At 52.4% G+C, this 19,258-nt stretch overlaps 1 long non-coding RNA gene, 5 other non-coding genes and 6 pseudogenes across 6 annotated transcripts; all 12 read left to right on the forward strand.

The window, feature by feature from the left end:
• Window positions 1-337: 337 nt before the first annotated feature.
• LOC138998754 (small nucleolar RNA SNORD115) lies at window positions 338-416 on the forward strand. The gene has a single exon (XR_011469254.1). It is a non-coding gene; the product is annotated as a small nucleolar RNA SNORD115 (small nucleolar RNA).
• A 1,101-nt stretch (window positions 417-1,517) lies between these two features.
• Window positions 1,518-1,600, forward strand: LOC138998664 (small nucleolar RNA SNORD115; annotated as a pseudogene).
• Window positions 1,601-2,711: 1,111 nt separating this feature from the next.
• On the forward strand, window positions 2,712-2,790 carry LOC138998755 (small nucleolar RNA SNORD115). The gene has a single exon (XR_011469255.1). It is a non-coding gene; the product is annotated as a small nucleolar RNA SNORD115 (small nucleolar RNA).
• Window positions 2,791-3,891: 1,101 nt separating this feature from the next.
• On the forward strand, window positions 3,892-3,974 carry LOC138998665 (small nucleolar RNA SNORD115; annotated as a pseudogene).
• A 1,111-nt stretch (window positions 3,975-5,085) lies between these two features.
• Window positions 5,086-5,164, forward strand: LOC138998757 (small nucleolar RNA SNORD115). The gene has a single exon (XR_011469257.1). It is a non-coding gene; the product is annotated as a small nucleolar RNA SNORD115 (small nucleolar RNA).
• Window positions 5,165-6,265: 1,101 nt separating this feature from the next.
• On the forward strand, window positions 6,266-6,348 carry LOC138998666 (small nucleolar RNA SNORD115; annotated as a pseudogene).
• Window positions 6,349-7,457: 1,109 nt separating this feature from the next.
• Window positions 7,458-7,536, forward strand: LOC138998758 (small nucleolar RNA SNORD115). Its single transcript, XR_011469258.1, has one exon. It is a non-coding gene; the product is annotated as a small nucleolar RNA SNORD115 (small nucleolar RNA).
• Window positions 7,537-8,638: 1,102 nt separating this feature from the next.
• On the forward strand, window positions 8,639-8,721 carry LOC138998668 (small nucleolar RNA SNORD115; annotated as a pseudogene).
• Window positions 8,722-9,832: 1,111 nt separating this feature from the next.
• Window positions 9,833-9,911, forward strand: LOC138998759 (small nucleolar RNA SNORD115). Its single transcript, XR_011469259.1, has one exon. It is a non-coding gene; the product is annotated as a small nucleolar RNA SNORD115 (small nucleolar RNA).
• A 1,102-nt stretch (window positions 9,912-11,013) lies between these two features.
• LOC138998669 (small nucleolar RNA SNORD115) lies at window positions 11,014-11,096 on the forward strand (annotated as a pseudogene).
• Window positions 11,097-12,014: 918 nt separating this feature from the next.
• LOC138998254 (uncharacterized) lies at window positions 12,015-17,836 on the forward strand. The gene is made up of 2 exons (XR_011469116.1): window positions 12,015-12,156; window positions 12,507-17,836. It is a non-coding gene; the product is annotated as an uncharacterized lncRNA (long non-coding RNA).
• Window positions 12,207-12,280, forward strand: LOC138998673 (small nucleolar RNA SNORD115; annotated as a pseudogene).
• Window positions 17,837-19,258: the final 1,422 nt, after the last annotated feature.

A 19,258-nucleotide genomic window follows, 5' to 3' on the forward strand; every position in this document is an offset into this window, starting at 1 on the left:
TTGTTTGTTTGGTCATGTTGTTTCATTCATTCTCTCCTTTCCTGGTTTTGGAAGTGGCCATTGGCGCATAAACCCACAAGTTCCCTTAGAACTGAGGTCTGATAGGAACAAGATGGGTCCTTTAGAAGCCCTGTCACTCCTCTTTTTCCAGGTCATGTTCCGAAAACAATGGCCTTCATTTGGCCTAGAGCTCTCCTGGGCTCTGTCTGTCAGGCTCCTTCCAGAGTCGGAACAGTGCAGCCGTCAAGCCCACCTGGCTCTGTCCTCAGCCCCAGGAAACATCTCTGGTGAGCAAACGAGCGTGCAGTTGTACCGATGCCCGCAGAGTGCCTTCGTTGGGTCAATGATGACAACCCTTAATCTTGAAGTGAGGTGATGACTTAAAAATCATGCTCAATAGGATTACGCTGAGGCCCAGTAAGGTGCCAGTTTGGTGGCACCGTGTTGGGGAGTCTTAGGTTTCTCCCCAGCGATGGGATTGGGTTCTCGAGGCGGGCAGATCCTTGAGAGGATGCCACGTGCCTCCCCCCGATCACCGCTACGTGAACATGGCCTCCTCCATGTTCACGGTTGTGTTTGGTGCACAGTAGGTCTGCACTGAGAGCCACGCCAGAGGCCAGCTCTTAAAACAGACCTCTCCTCTGGTTGTGTCTTGCAGTGCGACCATCTCTCCAGATGGTGGTCGTGGCCTTCACGTTTCAGGTGAGTGGCTGACTTTTGTGTTGCACAGAGAGCTCGTGTGCATGAGGGTCAGCAGGAGGCTCTCTTTGGGCAAGAGAGACCCTGGTGCTCCATTCTTGGTGACTCTAAGCCCTTGGGAATGGGCCGACCCAGAGCCAAAGTTGTCCCTCCTCTCTGCAAGTTATCGTTCTGAAAGTGGTCTCAGTGCTCCTTTTCTTTTGTGGGCCCGGGGTTAGGGAGGACGATGTTGTAGCCATTGTCATGTGACATGTGCATGGCTTGAGCGCCTAACCTCCTCTACCCTCTCCTGAATGAATGCTCAACGTCATGGTCAGTGTTCGCATATCACGAGGCGGTTGTGTCCAAGAGGACCATGCCCAGGAGTGAGCAGTCGGGTTTCTGCTCAGCTTCCTTGGCAAACGCTGCGTGTGTGAATAGAGAGAATCCTATGGCCGGTGGTTTGTGTCCGCGTGGAATCGGTAGTGCCTTGCTTTCCATTGGTGCATTTCCTGCTTTTAGAATGTATTCCTTTCCTCGTTCATGTGTTGGTTTTGGGCGTGATCATTTGCACATCAATTGCCATCGTGCTGTAGGTTCAGTTCCCAGAGGGAAGAGAGAGGTCCTTTAGCGGCCGTCCCACTCCTCTTTGTCCAGGTCATGTTCGGAAAAAAAGGGTTTCCATGGGCCCAGAGCTTCCTGTGTCTGTCAGGCTCCTGCCAGAGTGGGAAGCAGAGTGCAGCTCTCCAGCCCACCTTGCTCTGTCCTTAGTTCCAGGAAACATCTCTGGTGAGCATATGAGCGTGCCCTGGTTCCTCTGTGCGCGAAGTGCTGTCTCTGGGTCAATGATGTCTACGCGGTCTGGGCCTTGAAGAGAGGTGATGACATAAAGATCCTGCTCAATAGGATTACGCTGAGGCCCACTGTGGGTGACAGATTGGTGGCACCGTGCTGGGGAGTCTTAGGATTCTCCCCAGCGTTGGGATGGGGAGCTGGAGGCAGGCAGATTCCTGAGAGGATGCCCCGTGCCTCTCCCCGATCGCTTCCACGTGATCGTAGCCTTCTCCGCGTTCAGCGGTGTTTTTGGTGCCCAGTAGGACCTCCAAGATGGCGGTACCAGAGGCCAACTCTTAAAACAGAACGTTTCTCCTCTGGTTGTGTCTTGCAGTGCGACCATCTCTCCAGATGGTGGTCGTGGCCTTCACGTCTCAGGTGAGTGGCTGACTTTTGTGTTGGACAGAGAGCACGTGTGCATGAAAACAAGCTGGAGGCTCTCTTTGGGCAAGGGAGACCCTGGTGCTCTATAATTGGTGACTCTAAGTCCTTGGGAACGGGCCGACGCAAAGCCAAAGATGTCCCTCCTCTCTGAAAGGAATGGGACTGAAGGGGGGCTCAGTGCTCTTTCGTGGGGTCCCGTGACAGGGTCATGTGCCATGTGCATGGCTTGAGCGCCTGACCTCCTCTACCGTCACCTGAATGGATGCTCAATGTCATGGTCCGTGTAGGAATCGCGCCAGATTCCTGTGTCCAAGGGGACCACGCCCAGGCATGAGCAGTATGGCTCCTCTTCAGCTTTCTTGCAAACCCTAAGGGTGTGTGTGTGGTGAGAATCCTGTTGCTGGTTCTTCTTTGTTGGTGGTGTGGAATCATAAATGCCCGCATTTCCATGGTGCATTTTTTATGTGATTCCTCTTATTTGTTTGTTTGGTCATGTTGTTTCATTCATTCTCTCCTTTCCTGGTTTTGGAAGTGGCCATTGGCGCATAAACGAACAAGTTCCCTTAGAATTGAGGTCTGATAGGAACAAGATGGGTCCTTTAGAAGCCCTGTCCCTCCTCTTTTTCCAGGTCATGTTCCGAAAACAATGGCCTTCATTTGGCCCAGAGCTCTCCTGGGCTCTGTCTGTCAGGCTCCTTCCAGAGTCGGAACAGTGCAGCCGTCAAGCCCACCTGGCTCTGTCCTCAGCCCCAGGAAACATCTCTGGTGAGCAAACGAGCGTGCAGTTGTACCGATGCCCGCAGAGTGCCTTCGTTGGGTCAATGATGACAACCCTTAATCTTGAAGTGAGGTGATGACTTAAAAATCATGCTCAATAGGATTACGCTGAGGCCCAGTAAGGTGCCAGTTTGGTGGCACCGTGTTGGGGAGTCTTAGGTTTCTCCCCAGCGATGGGATTGGGTTCTCGAGGCGGGCAGATCCTTGAGAGGATGCCACGTGCCTCCCCCCGATCACCGCTACGTGAACATGGCCTCCTCCATGTTCACGGTTGTGTTTGGTGCACAGTAGGTCTGCACTGAGAGCCACGCCAGAGGCCAGCTCTTAAAACAGACCTCTCCTCTGGTTGTGTCTTGCAGTGCGACCATCTCTCCAGATGGTGGTCGTGGCCTTCACGTTTCAGGTGAGTGGCTGACTTTTGTGTTGCACAGAGAGCTCGTGTGCATGAGGGTCAGCAGGAGGCTCTCTTTGGGCAAGAGAGACCCTGGTGCTCTATTCTTGGTGACTCTAAGCCCTTGGGAATGGGCCGACCCAGAGCCAAAGTTGTCCCTCCTCTCTGCAAGTTATCGTTCTGAAAGTGGTCTCAGTGCTCCTTTTCTTTTGTGGGCCCGGGGTTAGGGAGGACGATGTTGTAGCCATTGTCATGTGACATGTGCATGGCTTGAGCGCCTAACCTCCTCTACCCTCTCCTGAATGAATGCTCAACGTCATGGTCAGTGTTCGCATATCACGAGGCGGTTGTGTCCAAGAGGACCATGCCCAGGAGTGAGCAGTCGGGTTTCTGCTCAGCTTCCTTGGCAAACGCTGCGTGTGTGAATAGAGAGAATCCTATGGCCGGTGGTTTGTGTCCGCGTGGAATCGGTAGTGCCTTGCTTTCCATTGGTGCATTTCCTGCTTTTAGAATGTATTCCTTTCCTCGTTCATGTGTTGGTTTTGGGCGTGATCATTTGCACATCAATTGCCATCGTGCTGTAGGTTCAGTTCCCAGAGGGAAGAGAGAGGTCCTTTAGCGGCCGTCCCACTCCTCTTTGTCCAGGTCATGTTCGGAAAAAAAGGGTTTCCATGGGCCCAGAGCTTCCTGTGTCTGTCAGGCTCCTGCCAGAGTGGGAAGCAGAGTGCAGCTCTCCAGCCCACCTTGCTCTGTCCTTAGTTCCAGGAAACATCTCTGGTGAGCATATGAGCGTGCCCTGGTTCCTCTGTGCGCGAAGTGCTGTCTCTGGGTCAATGATGTCTACGCGGTCTGGGCCTTGAAGAGAGGTGATGACATAAAGATCCTGCTCAATAGGATTACGCTGAGGCCCACTGTGGGTGACAGATTGGTGGCACCGTGCTGGGGAGTCTTAGGATTCTCCCCAGCGTTGGGATGGGGAGCTGGAGGCAGGCAGATTCCTGAGAGGATGCCCCGTGCCTCTCCCCGATCGCTTCCACGTGATCGTAGCCTTCTCCGCGTTCAGCGGTGTTTTTGGTGCCCAGTAGGACCTCCAAGATGGCGGTACCAGAGGCCAACTCTTAAAACAGAACGTTTCTCCTCTGGTTGTGTCTTGCAGTGCGACCATCTCTCCAGATGGTGGTCGTGGCCTTCACGTCTCAGGTGAGTGGCTGACTTTTGTGTTGGACAGAGAGCACGTGTGCATGAAAACAAGCTGGAGGCTCTCTTTGGGCAAGGGAGACCCTGGTGCTCTATAATTGGTGACTCTAAGTCCTTGGGAACGGGCCGACGCAAAGCCAAAGATGTCCCTCCTCTCTGAAAGGAATGGGACTGAAGGGGGGCTCAGTGCTCTTTCGTGGGGTCCCGTGACAGGGTCATGTGCCATGTGCATGGCTTGAGCGCCTGACCTCCTCTACCGTCACCTGAATGGATGCTCAATGTCATGGTCCGTGTAGGAATCGCGCCAGATTCCTGTGTCCAAGGGGACCACGCCCAGGCATGAGCAGTATGGCTCCTCTTCAGCTTTCTTGCAAACCCTAAGGGTGTGTGTGTGGTGAGAATCCTGTTGCTGGTTCTTCTTTGTTGGTGGTGTGGAATCATAAATGCCCGCATTTCCATGGTGCATTTTTTATGTGATTCCTCTTATTTGTTTGTTTGGTCATGTTGTTTCATTCATTCTCTCCTTTCCTGGTTTTGGAAGTGGCCATTGGCGCATAAACGAACAAGTTCCCTTAGAATTGAGGTCTGATAGGAACAAGATGGGTCCTTTAGAAGCCCTGTCCCTCCTCTTTTTCCAGGTCATGTTCCGAAAACAATGGCCTTCATTTGGCCCAGAGCTCTCCTGGGCTCTGTCTGTCAGGCTCCTTCCAGAGTCGGAACAGTGCAGCCGTCAAGCCCACCTGGCTCTGTCCTCAGCCCCAGGAAACATCTCTGGTGAGCAAACGAGCGTGCAGTTGTACCGATGCCCGCAGAGTGCCTTCGTTGGGTCAATGATGACAACCCTTAATCTTGAAGTGAGGTGATGACTTAAAAATCATGCTCAATAGGATTACGCTGAGGCCCAGTAAGGTGCCAGTTTGGTGGCACCGTGTTGGGGAGTCTTAGGTTTCTCCCCAGCGATGGGATTGGGTTCTCGAGGCGGGCAGATCCTTGAGAGGATGCCACGTGCCTCCCCCCGATCACCGCTACGTGAACATGGCCTCCTCCATGTTCACGGTTGTGTTTGGTGCACAGTAGGTCTGCACTGAGAGCCACGCCAGAGGCCAGCTCTTAAAACAGACCTCTCCTCTGGTTGTGTCTTGCAGTGCGACCATCTCTCCAGATGGTGGTCGTGGCCTTCACGTTTCAGGTGAGTGGCTGACTTTTGTGTTGCACAGAGAGCTCGTGTGCATGAGGGTCAGCAGGAGGCTCTCTTTGGGCAAGAGAGACCCTGGTGCTCTATTCTTGGTGACTCTAAGCCCTTGGGAATGGGCCGACCCACAGCCAAAGTTGTCCCTCCTCTCTGCAAGTTATCGTTCTGAAAGTGGTCTCAGTGCTCCTTTTCTTTTGTGGGCCCGGGGTTAGGGAGGACGATGTTGTAGCCATTGTCATGTGACATGTGCATGGCTTGAGCGCCTAACCTCCTCTACCCTCTCCTGAATGAATGCTCAACGTCATGGTCAGTGTTCGCATATCACGAGGCGGTTGTGTCCAAGAGGACCATGCCCAGGAGTGAGCAGTCGGGTTTCTGCTCAGCTTCCTTGGCAAACGCTGCGTGTGTGAATAGAGAGAATCCTATGGCCGGTGGTTTGTGTCCGCGTGGAATCGGTAGTGCCTTGCTTTCCATTGGTGCATTTCCTGCTTTTAGAATGTATTCCTTTCCTCGTTCATGTGTTGGTTTTGGGCGTGATCATTTGCACATCAATTGCCATCGTGCTGTAGGTTCAGTTCCCAGAGGGAAGAGAGAGGTCCTTTAGCGGCCGTCCCACTCCTCTTTGTCCAGGTCATGTTCGGAAAAAAAGGGTTTCCATGGGCCCAGAGCTTCCTGTGTCTGTCAGGCTCCTGCCAGAGTGGGAAGCAGAGTGCAGCTCTCCAGCCCACCTTGCTCTGTCCTTAGTTCCAGGAAACATCTCTGGTGAGCATATGAGCGTGCCCTGGTTCCTCTGTGCGCGAAGTGCTGTCTCTGGGTCAATGATGTCTACGCGGTCTGGGCCTTGAAGAGAGGTGATGACATAAAGATCCTGCTCAATAGGATTACGCTGAGGCCCACTGTGGGTGACAGATTGGTGGCACCGTGCTGGGGAGTCTTAGGATTCTCCCCAGCGTTGGGATGGGGAGCTGGAGGCAGGCAGATTCCTGAGAGGATGCCCCGTGCCTCTCCCCGATCGCTTCCACGTGATCGTAGCCTTCTCCGCGTTCAGCGGTGTTTTTGGTGCCCAGTAGGACCTCCAAGATGGCGGTACCAGAGGCCAACTCTTAAAACAGAACGTTTCTCCTCTGGTTGTGTCTTGCAGTGCGACCATCTCTCCAGATGGTGGTCGTGGCCTTCACGTCTCAGGTGAGTGGCTGACTTTTGTGTTGGACAGAGAGCACGTGTGCATGAAAACAAGCTGGAGGCTCTCTTTGGGCAAGGGAGACCCTGGTGCTCTATAATTGGTGACTCTAAGTCCTTGGGAACGGGCCGACCCAAAGCCAAAGATGTCCCTCCTCTCTGAAAGGAATGGGACTGAAGGGGGGCTCAGTGCTCTTTCGTGGGGTCCCGTGACAGGGTCATGTGCCATGTGCATGGCTTGAGCGCCTGACCTCCTCTACCGTCACCTGAATGGATGCTCAATGTCATGGTCCGTGTAGGAATCGCGCCAGATTCCTGTGTCCAAGGGGACCACGCCCAGGCATGAGCAGTATGGCTCCTCTTCAGCTTTCTTGCAAACCCTAAGGGTGTGTGTGTGGTGAGAATCCTGTTGCTGGTTCTTCTTTGTTGGTGGTTGGAATCATAATGCCCCCATTTCCATGGTGCATTTTTTATGTGATTCCTATTATTTGTTTGTTTGGTCATGTTGTTTCATTCATTCTCTCCTTTCCTGGTTTTGGAAGTGGCCATTGGCGCATAAACGAACAAGTTCCCTTAGAATTGAGGTCTGATAGGAACAAGATGGGTCCTTTAGAAGCCCTGTCACTCCTCTTTTTCCAGGTCATGTTCCGAAAACAATGGCCTTCATTTGGCCCAGAGCTCTCCTGGGCTCTGTCTGTCAGGCTCCTTCCAGAGTCGGAACAGTGCAGCCGTCAAGCCCACCTGGCTCTGTCCTCAGCCCCAGGAAACATCTCTGGTGAGCAAACGAGCGTGCAGTTGTACCGATGCCCGCAGAGTGCCTTCGTTGGGTCAATGATGACAACCCTTAATCTTGAAGTGAGGTGATGACTTAAAAATCATGCTCAATAGGATTACGCTGAGGCCCAGTAAGGTGCCAGTTTGGTGGCACCGTGTTGGGGAGTCTTAGGTTTCTCCCCAGCGATGGGATTGGGTTCTCGAGGCGGGCAGATCCTTGAGAGGATGCCACGTGCCTCCCCCCGATCACCGCTACGTGAACATGGCCTCCTCCATGTTCACGGTTGTGTTTGGTGCACAGTAGGTCTGCACTGAGAGCCACGCCAGAGGCCAGCTCTTAAAACAGACCTCTCCTCTGGTTGTGTCTTGCAGTGCGACCATCTCTCCAGATGGTGGTCGTGGCCTTCACGTTTCAGGTGAGTGGCTGACTTTTGTGTTGCACAGAGAGCTCGTGTGCATGAGGGTCAGCAGGAGGCTCTCTTTGGGCAAGAGAGACCCTGGTGCTCTATTCTTGGTGACTCTAAGCCCTTGGGAATGGGCCGACCCACAGCCAAAGTTGTCCCTCCTCTCTGCAAGTTATCGTTCTGAAAGTGGTCTCAGTGCTCCTTTTCTTTTGAGGGTGGGGGGGTTAGGGAGGACGATGTTTTAGCCATTGTCATGTGACATGTGCATGGCTTGAGCGCCTAACCTCCTCTACCCTCTCCTGAATGAATGCTCAACGTCATGGTCAGTGTTCGCATATCACGAGGCGGTTGTGTCCAAGAGGACCATGCCCAGGAGTGAGCAGTCGGGTTTCTGCTCAGCTTCCTTGGCAAACGCTGCGTGTGTGAATAGAGAGAATCCTATGGCCGGTGGTTTGTGTCCGCGTGGTATCGGAAGTGCCTTGCTTTCCATTGGTGCATTTCCTGCTTTTAGAATGTATTCCTTTCCTCGTTCATGTGTTGGTTTTGGGCGTGATCATTTGCACATCAATTGCCATCGTGCTGTAGGTTCAGTTCCCAGAGGGAAGAGAGAGGTCCTTTAGCGGCCGTCCCACTCCTCTTTGTCCAGGTCATGTTCGGAAAAAAAGGGTTTCCATGGGCCCAGAGCTTCCTGTGTCTGTCAGGCTCCTGCCAGAGTGGGAAGCAGAGTGCAGCTCTCCAGCCCACCTTGCTCTGTCCTTAGTTCCAGGAAACATCTCTGGTGAGCATATGAGCGTGCCCTGGTTCCTCTGTGCGCGAAGTGCTGTCTCTGGGTCAATGATGTCTACGCGGTCTGGGCCTTGAAGAGAGGTGATGACATAAAGATCCTGCTCAATAGGATTACGCTGAGGCCCACTGTGGGTGACAGATTGGTGGCACCGTGCTGGGGAGTCTTAGGATTCTCCCCAGCGTTGGGATGGGGAGCTGGAGGCAGGCAGATTCCTGAGAGGATGCCCCGTGCCTCTCCCCGATCGCTTCCACGTGATCGTAGCCTTCTCCGCGTTCAGCGGTGTTTTTGGTGCCCAGTAGGACCTCCAAGATGGCGGTACCAGAGGCCAACTCTTAAAACAGAACGTTTCTCCTCTGGTTGTGTCTTGCAGTGCGACCATCTCTCCAGATGGTGGTCGTGGCCTTCACGTCTCAGGTGAGTGGCTGACGTTTGTGTTGGACAGAGAGCACGTGTGCATGAAAATAAGCTGGAGGCTCTCTTTGGGCAAGGGAGACCCTGGTGCTCTATAATTGGTGACTCTAAGTCCTTGGGAACGGGTCGACGCAAAGCCAAAGATGTCCCTCCTCTCTGAAAGGAATGGGACTGAAGGGGGGCTCAGTGCTCTTTCGTGGGGTCCCGTGACAGGGTCATGTGCCATGTGCATGGCTTGAGCGCCTGACCTCCTCTACCGTCACCTGAATGGATGCTCAATGTCATGGTCCGTGTAGGAATCGCGCCAGATTCCTGTGTCCAAGGGGACCACGCCCAGGCATGAGCAGTATGGCTCCTCTTCAGCTTTCTTGCAAACCCTAAGGGTGTGTGTGTGGTGAGAATCCTGTTGCTGGTTCTTCTTTGTTGGTGGTGTGGAATCATAAATGCCCGCATTTCCATGGTGCATTTTTTATGTGATTCCTCTTATTTGTTTGTTTGGTCATGTTGTTTCATTCATTCTCTCCTTTCCTGGTTTTGGAAGTGGCCATTGGCGCATAAACGAACAAGTTCCCTTAGAATTGAGGTCTGATAGGAACAAGATGGGTCCTTTAGAAGCCCTGTCCCTCCTCTTTTTCCAGGTCATGTTCCGAAAACAATGGCCTTCATTTGGCCCAGAGCTCTCCTGGGCTCTGTCTGTCAGGCTCCTTCCAGAGTCGGAACAGTGCAGCCGTCAAGCCCACCTGGCTCTGTCCTCAGCCCCAGGAAACATCTCTGGTGAGCAAACGAGCGTGCAGTTGTACCGATGCCCGCAGAGTGCCTTCGTTGGGTCAATGATGACAACCCTTAATCTTGAAGTGAGGTGATGACTTAAAAATCATGCTCAATAGGATTACGCTGAGGCCCAGTAAGGTGCCAGTTTGGTGGCACCGTGTTGGGGAGTCTTAGGTTTCTCCCCAGCGATGGGATTGGGTTCTCGAGGCGGGCAGATCCTTGAGAGGATGCCACGTGCCTCCCCCCGATCACCGCTACGTGAACATGGCCTCCTCCATGTTCACGGTTGTGTTTGGTGCACAGTAGGTCTGCACTGAGAGCCACGCCAGAGGCCAGCTCTTAAAACAGACCTGTCCTCTGGTTGTGTCTTGCAGTGCGACCATCTCTCCAGATGGTGGTCGTGGCCTTCACGTTTCAGGTGAGTGGCTGACTTTTGTGTTGCACAGAGAGCTCGTGTGCATGAGGGTCAGCAGGAGGCTCTCTTTGGGCAAGAGAGACCCTGGTGCTCCATTCTTGGTGACTCTAAGCCCTTGGGAATGGGCCGACCCACAGCCAAAGTTGTCCCTCCTCTCTGCAAGTTATCGTTCTGAAAGTGGTCTCAGTGCTCCTTTTCTTTTGGGGGCGGGGGGGTTAGGGAGGACGATGTTGTAGCCATTGTCATGTGACATGTGCATGGCTTGAGCGCCTAACCTCCTCTACCCTCTCCTGAATGAATGCTCAACGTCATGGTCAGTGTTCGCATATCACGAGGCGGTTGTGTCCAAGAGGACCATGCCCAGGAGTGAGCAGTCGGGTTTCTGCTCAGCTTCCTTGGCAAACGCTGCGTGTGTGAATAGAGAGAATCCTATGGCCGGTGGTTTGTGTCCGCGTGGAATCGGAAGTGCCTTGCTTTCCATTGGTGCATTTCCTGCTTTTAGAATGTATTCCTTTCCTCGTTCATGTGTTGGTTTTGGGCGTGATCATTTGCACATCAATTGCCATCGTGCTGTAGGTTCAGTTCCCAGAGGGAAGAGAGAGGTCCTTTAGCGGCCGTCCCACTCCTCTTTGTCCAGGTCATGTTCGGAAAAAAAGGGTTTCCATGGGCCCAGAGCTTCCTGTGTCTGTCAGGCTCCTGCCAGAGTGGGAAGCAGAGTGCAGCTCTCCAGCCCACCTTGCTCTGTCCTTAGTTCCAGGAAACATCTCTGGTGAGCATATGAGCATGCCCTGGTTCCTCTGTGCCCGAAGTGCTGTCTCTGGGTCAATGATGTCTACGCGGTCTGGGCCTTGAAGAGAGGTGATGACATAAAGATCCTGCTCAATAGGATTACGCTGAGGCCCACTGTGGGTGACAGATTGGTGGCACCGTGCTGGGGAGTCTTAGGATTCTCCCCAGCGTTGGGATGGGGAGCTGGAGGCAGGCAGATTCCTGAGAGGATGCCCCGTGCCTCTCCCCGATCGCTTCCACGTGATCGTAGCCTTCTCCGCGTTCAGCGGTGTTTTTGGTGCCCAGTAGGACCTCCAAGATGGCGGTACCAGAGGCCAACTCTTAAAACAGAACGTTTCTCCTCTGGTTGTGTCTTGCAGTGCGACCATCTCTCCAGATGGTGGTCGTGGCCTTCACGTCTCAGGTGAGTGGCTGACGTTTGTGTTGGACAGAGAGCACGTGTGCATGAAAATAAGCTGGAGGCTCTCTTTGGGCAAGGGAGACCCTGGTGCTCTATAATTGGTGACTCTAAGTCCTTGGGAACGGGCCGACGCAAAGCCAAAGATGTCCCTCCTCTCTGAAAGGAATGGGACTGAAGGGGGGCTCAGTGCTCTTTCGTGGGGTCCCGTGACAGGGTCATGTGCCATGTGCATGGCTTGAGCGCCTGACCTCCTCTACCTTCACCTGAATGGATGCTCAATGTCATGGTCCGTGTAGGAATCGCGCCAGATTCCTGTGTCCAAGGGGACCACGCCCAGGCATGAGCAGTATGGCTCCTCTTCAGCTTTCTTGCAAACCCTAAGGGTGTGTGTGTGGTGAGAATCCTGTTGCTGGTTCTTCTTTGTTGGTGGTTGGAATCATAAATGCCCGCATTTCCATGGTGCATTTTTTATGTGATTCCTATTATTTGTTTGTTTGGTCATGTTGTTTCATTCATTCTCTCCTTTCCTGGTTTTGGAAGTGGCCATTGGCGCATAAACGAACAAGTTCCCTTAGAATTGAGGTCTGATAGGGACAAGATGGGTCCTTTAGAAGCCCTGTCCCTCCTCTTTTTCCAGGTCATGTTCCGAAAACAATGGCCTTCATTTGGCCCAGAGCTCTCCTGGGCTCTGTCTGTCAGGCTCCTTCCAGAGTCGGAACAGTGCAGCCGTCAAGCCCACCTGGCTCTGTCCTCAGCCCCAGGAAACATCTCTGGTGAGCAAACGAGCGTGCAGTTGTACCGATGCCCGCAGAGTGCCTTCGTTGGGTCAATGATGAGAACGCATTGTTCCGAAGAGAAATGACCAAAATACAGTTCAGTGGGAGTGATGTGAGGCCCCGTGTTCGTGACCATTTTGAGGCGCCATGTTTGGGAGTCTGGCTTCCCTGGGAAACAATGGGTTTTGGTTTCTGAGCCAAGCAGTGCCCGGAAGGGGTCCCTTTTGCCTCTCCCCGGTCTGTTTCTTGTGAACATCTCTGGCTCATGTTTACGGGCTGTTAGGCCTATTCTCCCGGACGGCCTTCCTGAAGGCCGTTTTTACTAATTTTTTCTTTGCTTCTCGCAGTGCGAACATCTGGAACATGGTGGCTGGTGCCTGGACGGTGAAGGTGGGTGCATTTCTTTTGTTTTACGTGGGGAGACACCTGTGCGCTTGAGTAGTAATGATGTTTACATGTTTTTTTTGTTATTTTTGATTTTATGGAGAAATTGAGGGTGGTGGGAAGAGAGAGAGATTGAGATTCTTTGATCTGAGTCAGAAACATCGGTCGGTTCCCTCTCGTCCCCGCCTTGTCTGGGGCTGGAACCCGGAATCTGGATCCGTGTCCTACTCTGAATTGAGCCACTAGGTTCTGGTTCCTCAGTGATGAGATAGAATCATTGCTGTTTCTGTCGCTCTTTCCCTCTCACTTCCTCTCTGAAATCAGTAAAACTATATTGACACAATGGCTGTGGGACCCATTGTATTTCTTACGGTTTTTTTGCCTCGGGTGTTTTCTCAGTCTCCGTCTTTGCTTTTTGTCACATTTTGCCAAGACAGGGCTGTAAGAGGTCTGTCCCTTCAGAGGCCAGGGGTGAGTACCTTCTCGTGACCTTTGGCATTGATGTGGCACGTGTCCCGTGTCCGTCCTGCGATCTCTGTCCGTGCCCGGGAGGGCATGGGTGCTTGTGAGGACATGGGTGGGGAACCTTTCTCCTGCCAACAGCCATGTGGGTATTGATACTATCATTCGGGGGACCATACCAAATGATTAACTTAAAAATTAGCCTGCTCTTTTGTCCAACATTTAATTAACTCACTCCTAATGCCTTGGCAGGGCCAGGCCACATGACTTCATGGGCCTCCTACAGTCTATGGACTGGATGTTCCCCACCCGTTTTAGAGCCTTATTTAAAAACTAGAGGCCTGGTGCATGAAAATTCATGTACTTGGGGGGCGGGGAGGTCCCTCAGCCCCGCTGCCCCCTGGTGGTCAGTGCACACCATAGCGACCGGTTGTTCCGGGTCATTCCACCATTTGGGTCAATTTGCATATTACCCTTTTATTATAGAGGAGGATATTTACACCATTTTCTTTATTAAGAACCTCACCAACCTGACCTACATTGTTGAATCTTTGTAATTTCTTCTTCCATCTTCACTCTTTTTTTTGTTGCTTTGATGATAAAATGGAGAAATGGAGAGAGTTTTCAGCAACTGGACCTAAAACTATTGTAGCGAAAGCCAAATGTGCCAAAATGTTATCAGAGACACGTGATCTGTTTAAATTATTCAGATTTCCGAATGGCACCTTCATGGCTCGTTGGTTTTTGCGGTCACACTGCACTCTATTTCCATTTCTCTTTGACTCTTTCAAGATTGACATGGATGAATTGTTTCTCCTTTTTCCAATGTGGAAAATTGTATGCAAAATTGTGCTCATCTCTTTACAATCCTGGGGATTTTAGATGATAAAATTTGCATGTTTTTTTCCCCTTGTTTGTTGCTTTCAGTTTGATATCCCACACATGAGTGAAATGATATGGTTCTTTGCTTTTTCTTTCTGATGTATATCACTTAGCATGATACTCTCAAGGTCCATCCATGTGATTGCAAATGCTAAGTGTTTTGTCCTTGCTTATGGCTGAGTCGTATTCCATGGTGTACATGTACTCCATCTTCTTTATCCAGTCCTCTATCGAGGGACACTTCAGTTGTTCCCATGTCTTAGCCACCGTGAATAATGTTGCAATGAACATTGGGTTGCATATGCCTTTGTGAATAAATGTTTTCAGGTTTTCGGGGTTGATACCCAGAAGAGGGATTGCTGAGTCATGTGGTAAGTCTATTTTTCATTTTTTGAAGACCCTCTGCACTGTTGTCCATAGTGGCTGCACCAATCTCCATTCCCACCAGCGGTGAGTGCGAGTTCCCTTCTCCACTGCCTCTCCAGCACCCAACCACTCGTCTTGTTGCTAATGGCCTAACTGAACAGGGGTGAGGTGGTAGCTCGTTGTGGTTTTGATTGGCATTTCCCCAAGAGCTAGTGGGGTTGAGTGTGTTTTCATGTCTCTGTTGTCCGTTGTAGGTCTCCTTGGGAGAGTGTCTGTGCGGGTCCTGTGCCCATTTTTCTACTGGATTGTTTTTTTGGTGTTGAGTGGTGTGAGTTCTCTGTGTATTTTGACTATGAGCCCTGTATCAGGGCTCTGGCCGTCTGCGAACACCTCATGGACACGGACAACAGTGTGGTGGTGACCAGAGGGAAGAGGTGTCGGGGAAAAGGGGGCCCACTACATGGTGACGGAAGAGGATTTGGCTTTGGGTGGTGAACGCACAACAGAATATTCAGATGTTGTGTCATAGACTAGTACCCTCGACACCTGTGTAATTTTATTAACCAGTGTCACCCCAATAAATTTAATGGGCACCATAAGGTTTTACAACCTCACATGTTGACAGAGATGTGCCGTCATCAGACCTCACAGAGAATGTTGAAAGAAGATAACATGGGTCAACTACTTTGGGGGAAGAAAAGTGGCAATATTTCTTTTGAAACAAAATAGTTCAAATGTCAGTGCTGCTTTGGGTTTTTTAAAGGATTTATTAGCGGTAACCATTGGAGACAGATGGAAATATATCATTATTTCTGTCTAAGACTTGGAATACCTATGTCTAAGAGAGGAGTGGTCCCTACCTTTCCTGGGAAGTTTTATTGACGGTTGTGTGTTGCCTGGGACCTAGTGATCAATGCCGTAAGGATAGATGAACTCTTTTCTTGGCCATTTTCTGTCCCTGATTCTATCAAAGTAGCACTAGTTTTTGTATTAATTTATTACATGGTGTTTCCTTATTTCCATTAGAAATCAATAGGAGACATGGCTCTCGAAAATCCTTCAGTATTTGAATACTGAAATTAGCACTTACAACCTATTCATTAGTCAAAGAAGGTATGAAAAGAAATTGCCATGCTGGGTGAAAATGGTGAAGGGATTAAGCAAAAAACACACACAAAAACTCATAGGCACAGGCAACAGTGTGGTGATGACCAGAGGGAAAGAGTGGTGGGGGGAGGTAGAGGAGCGTAGAGGGGGAGATCAGTGGTGAAGGAAGGAGACTTGACTTGGGGTGGTGAACGCACAATACAGTATACAGATGATGTGCTATAAAACTGTACACCTGAAACCTATATAATATTATTAACCAATGTTACCCCAATAAATTCATTAAAAAATAAAAAACCTGTTTTAAATGTAGTAATCTAATAAAAGTATTCTTTCTTCCCGAAAAAAAAAACTCCAAAAAAACACAACAGTATTTTGAACTGAATCAAGATGAAAACATAGCATATTAAAATATATGGGATGCTGCTAAAGCTGTATTTAGGGGCAAAATTATAGCACTGTCTATCTTAGAAAGAAGACAGATTTCAAACCAGTGATTTTACAGTTGACTCTTGAACAACACAGGGTTGAACTGCATGGATCTACTAATATGTAGATTTTTTCCCCAGTCACTATATTGTAAAATTCTTTGGAGATTTGGAACAATCTGGAAAAAACTGGCAGGTGAACCGTGTGGAAAATTGTTTTCAAAGTTAGGTGTGTCACATACATGTACATGGGAGTCAGTTTTATTCTTCAGCATAGAACATGCATGTAAAGCGTGACAGTTCCTAGCGGCCCGTGCTGATTGGTGTCCACTGTGCCCGTGTGTGAGCCGTCTGTCTGTCGTGTCGATTGTCTGTCACAGTAAAAAGTATCTCTGTGGTTCTCCCATGTTTTTCATCGTGTTCAGTGCAAAACCATAGCCTCGGATAACACCATGGGACCCCCAGGAAGTGCCCCTGGTGACGCTGGAGTGAGCCCGAGGGAAACGTGCTGATGGATGGAGGGGCGGCGGTGGCAGCGGTTGGATGGTTCAAGGCGAAGTTCAAGGTGAAGGGATCCCATGGGAAAACAAAGGAAAGGAAGGACGCAGGGGGTCGCAGCTGGCGAGCGGCACGGGGACCTCGCACTTCCTGCCGGACACCTCCTGCGTCTTGCATCGGGAGCGCCGTGTTCATGTGGGTGCAGGATCTATTGCAATAAAAAGACGCACGCCTATCGAGTCAAGGATGATTCCAGAAGAAAGCGAAGGCGTGAGAGGATCACGAGAAGCTGAGGGGAGGGGAGGATCTGAAGCTGGGAGAGGTGATGTCAGCCGAGGACGATGGGATTGTTTGGAGAGAGTTTGCTTAAGAAAAAATGAAATGTCAGAGCGACGGTGGCAGCGTCGGAGGGCTGAGTGGCAGCGGGCAGTTTGGGGAACCAGGAAGAGAGTGACGGAGGAGAGAGGACAGCGGCTGGAACAGGCGTGCGGTGCAGGGGGTGCGCCCCACACGGAAGGAGGGAGGAGGAAGGAAGAGAAGGGAGCACCAGGATGGAAGGCACGAAGGCGTGGCTGCCTCCGCTGTGTTGTGCGAAGTTGGGCTGATGAGCAGGGCTGCCCCGGTCACGGAGCTGAAGGGAAGACAGACAGACACCAGCTTGGGCTGGACGACAGAGACCTGGACGAGGAGCCCCGTTTTCTGGATTGATTCCATCGGTGAGTTGTCTCTGGAGGAAGAGAGGACCTGGCCGGAGGGACTGCCCTGTGAAGCGCTTTGGAGGGAACCATCAGCGTGTCCGGGTCAGCCCACCGACGGTGAGGACGTGGAAAGAGCGTTGGGCGCAGGACTCGACGGGAAAGATCGCTGAGCGAAGGAAGGGACCCCCGCCGGGGAGAGGTAACACCTTGGAGGCTGCGAGGGTGAGGCCGTCAGAGTCGCCGTGGGCGCGAGAGAAAGGGCCCCACAGGCCATCGGGCTGGAGCGTGTGCACTCCTGCGGGGAAGGGCCGGTGCCGTGCACATCACTTCTCAGGACTTCAGGAGCCAATCTCAGACATCATGAACAAGAGCGGGGCTCGCGCAGGCGGGCGGGCTCGGGGACATGGCAGAGCGAGACACGCCGCCCCAGGAGTGCACAGGGGACGGACGGACGGACGGACGGCGTGATGGACACGAGCGCCTCGGGACGGCCGAGGAGGAGGGAAGAGGGACACAGAGTCGTCAGCCTGGCGGAGGGTCCGGTTCGTGGAGACTGACTGGACTTGGTTTGGAACGTGGGCGCCGGCCAGAAACATCTGCAGGAACGCATGGCGTCATCGGGCAGGAGTGACGGGTGGTTTTCTTTCGGAAAGTTACACGGGGTGCATGCCTGCCTCTCCCGCTTCGCCTCCGCCGCCGCCTCCGCCGCCCCAACGCGAAGGCGAGAGGACGGGAGACCCTGACGACCCGTCTCCTGAGTGGATAGTGAGCGAGCGTCTCCGCAGCCGGTGGTCACCGAGGAGCATCGTGGGTCGGCCGCGATGCGAGCAGGTGGACGACGCACGAGGGCACGAGGTGAGTGAGGCTCCCGTCGGACGGGTGGCGTGTCCGTGTGCTGGCGGCTGGTGGCTGTGTGTGCGAGGCGTGCGGTCCCAGGACAGGCGTGTGGCCTCCTGTAACCGGGGAGAGCGTGCGGCCCAGGCGCGGCCCTTCCCGCGGGACGACGTCCCAGTGCTGGGTCGGGACGCTGCTGCCGGCGCCCGGCCTACCCGTGCCCGTTCCGGGGGCCGCTTCCCCGTCGCTATGCTTGGGAGTGAATGTGGATTTCGCTGTCACGTGGCCCCTCATTCCCGAAGCCCAGTGTGAGTCCAGCGTGGACTGTGTTGGGTGGGAAGGCCCTGTGGTTCCCAGGCAGGCGGTTCACCCTGAGAGACATGGACTTAGGTGCAGTGGTGTCAGGCCCGTCTCTTCCTGAGCGTTTGTACACGTTCTTTCTCTGGCTGACTGTTCCCTAAGAACACGGTCTATCAGAGCACACGTGACACACGCAGGATGTGCTCACGGGGAGTTCACGTTACCAGCACCGCTCCGGGCAGCTGCAGGCTTTCAGGAGTCACGTTCTGGGCGAGTCAGAACTTAATACACCCTTTTTGTTTTACTCTGCAGGGGGTCCATGCCCTGACGCTCATGTTGTTCAAGGGTCACCTGTGTTTTCACTGTATCTACTCTGATAGGAAAAAAAAGACAAAAATACTTTTAAAGAAAACACTATACAACAGTATCCCTTATGAGCATAAATGTAAAAAACTATCATGAAATTGTGGGGGAAATTGGGCCGAGTACAGAAATGCTCCCGGGCCAGGGGGCTTCCCGGGTCTGCACGGCTGGTCCACGTTTGTTCCACGTTTACGGCCAGTTAGTGTGGCACACGATATTGTATCAGTTCCAGGTGTACAGCTGGTCAGGGCATCTGTGTGCCTACGGAGCCATCCCGTTAGGTCCCGTACCATCTACACCGTCCGTCATCACACTTTCGTGACTGTAACCAGCGAGCGGTCCTTTGTCATCCCTCTCATCGTAGTCGCCCACCCCTCCCCTCCCACCGTCTGGCAACAGCCATTTGTTCTCTGCATCTGCAACGTTTCTGTTTTTTGTTCGTTTGTTTTTAGATTCCACATCTAAGTGAAATCACACGGTTTTTGTATCTGTCGACTGACCTCACTGAGCGTATGACCCTCTAGGTCAGCGGTTCTCAACCTGTGGGCCGGGCACCTTGACTCCACACCCAACACTTTGCAAGGAGGATTCTGGGAAACTTGGGACCAGCGTGGTGCCTGAGAGAGAGCAGAAGGGAGGGAGGGAGGGAGGGGGGGGAGGGCAGTAACTTGTGGGACGTGAGCAGATCTGGTTCGGTGGCAGCTGGCGGAGGGGACGGGCGTGGGAACCGGCTCTGATGTCTGACCTTCTCACAATAAAAACCAACAAATGAGAACC

Source organism: Myotis yumanensis, unplaced genomic scaffold (genome assembly GCF_028538775.1).
Source record: "Myotis yumanensis isolate MYYU_CA2020_CCGP unplaced genomic scaffold, mMyoYum1.0.hap1 SCAF_20, whole genome shotgun sequence".
Classification (NCBI taxonomy): domain Eukaryota; kingdom Metazoa; phylum Chordata; class Mammalia; order Chiroptera; family Vespertilionidae; genus Myotis; species Myotis yumanensis.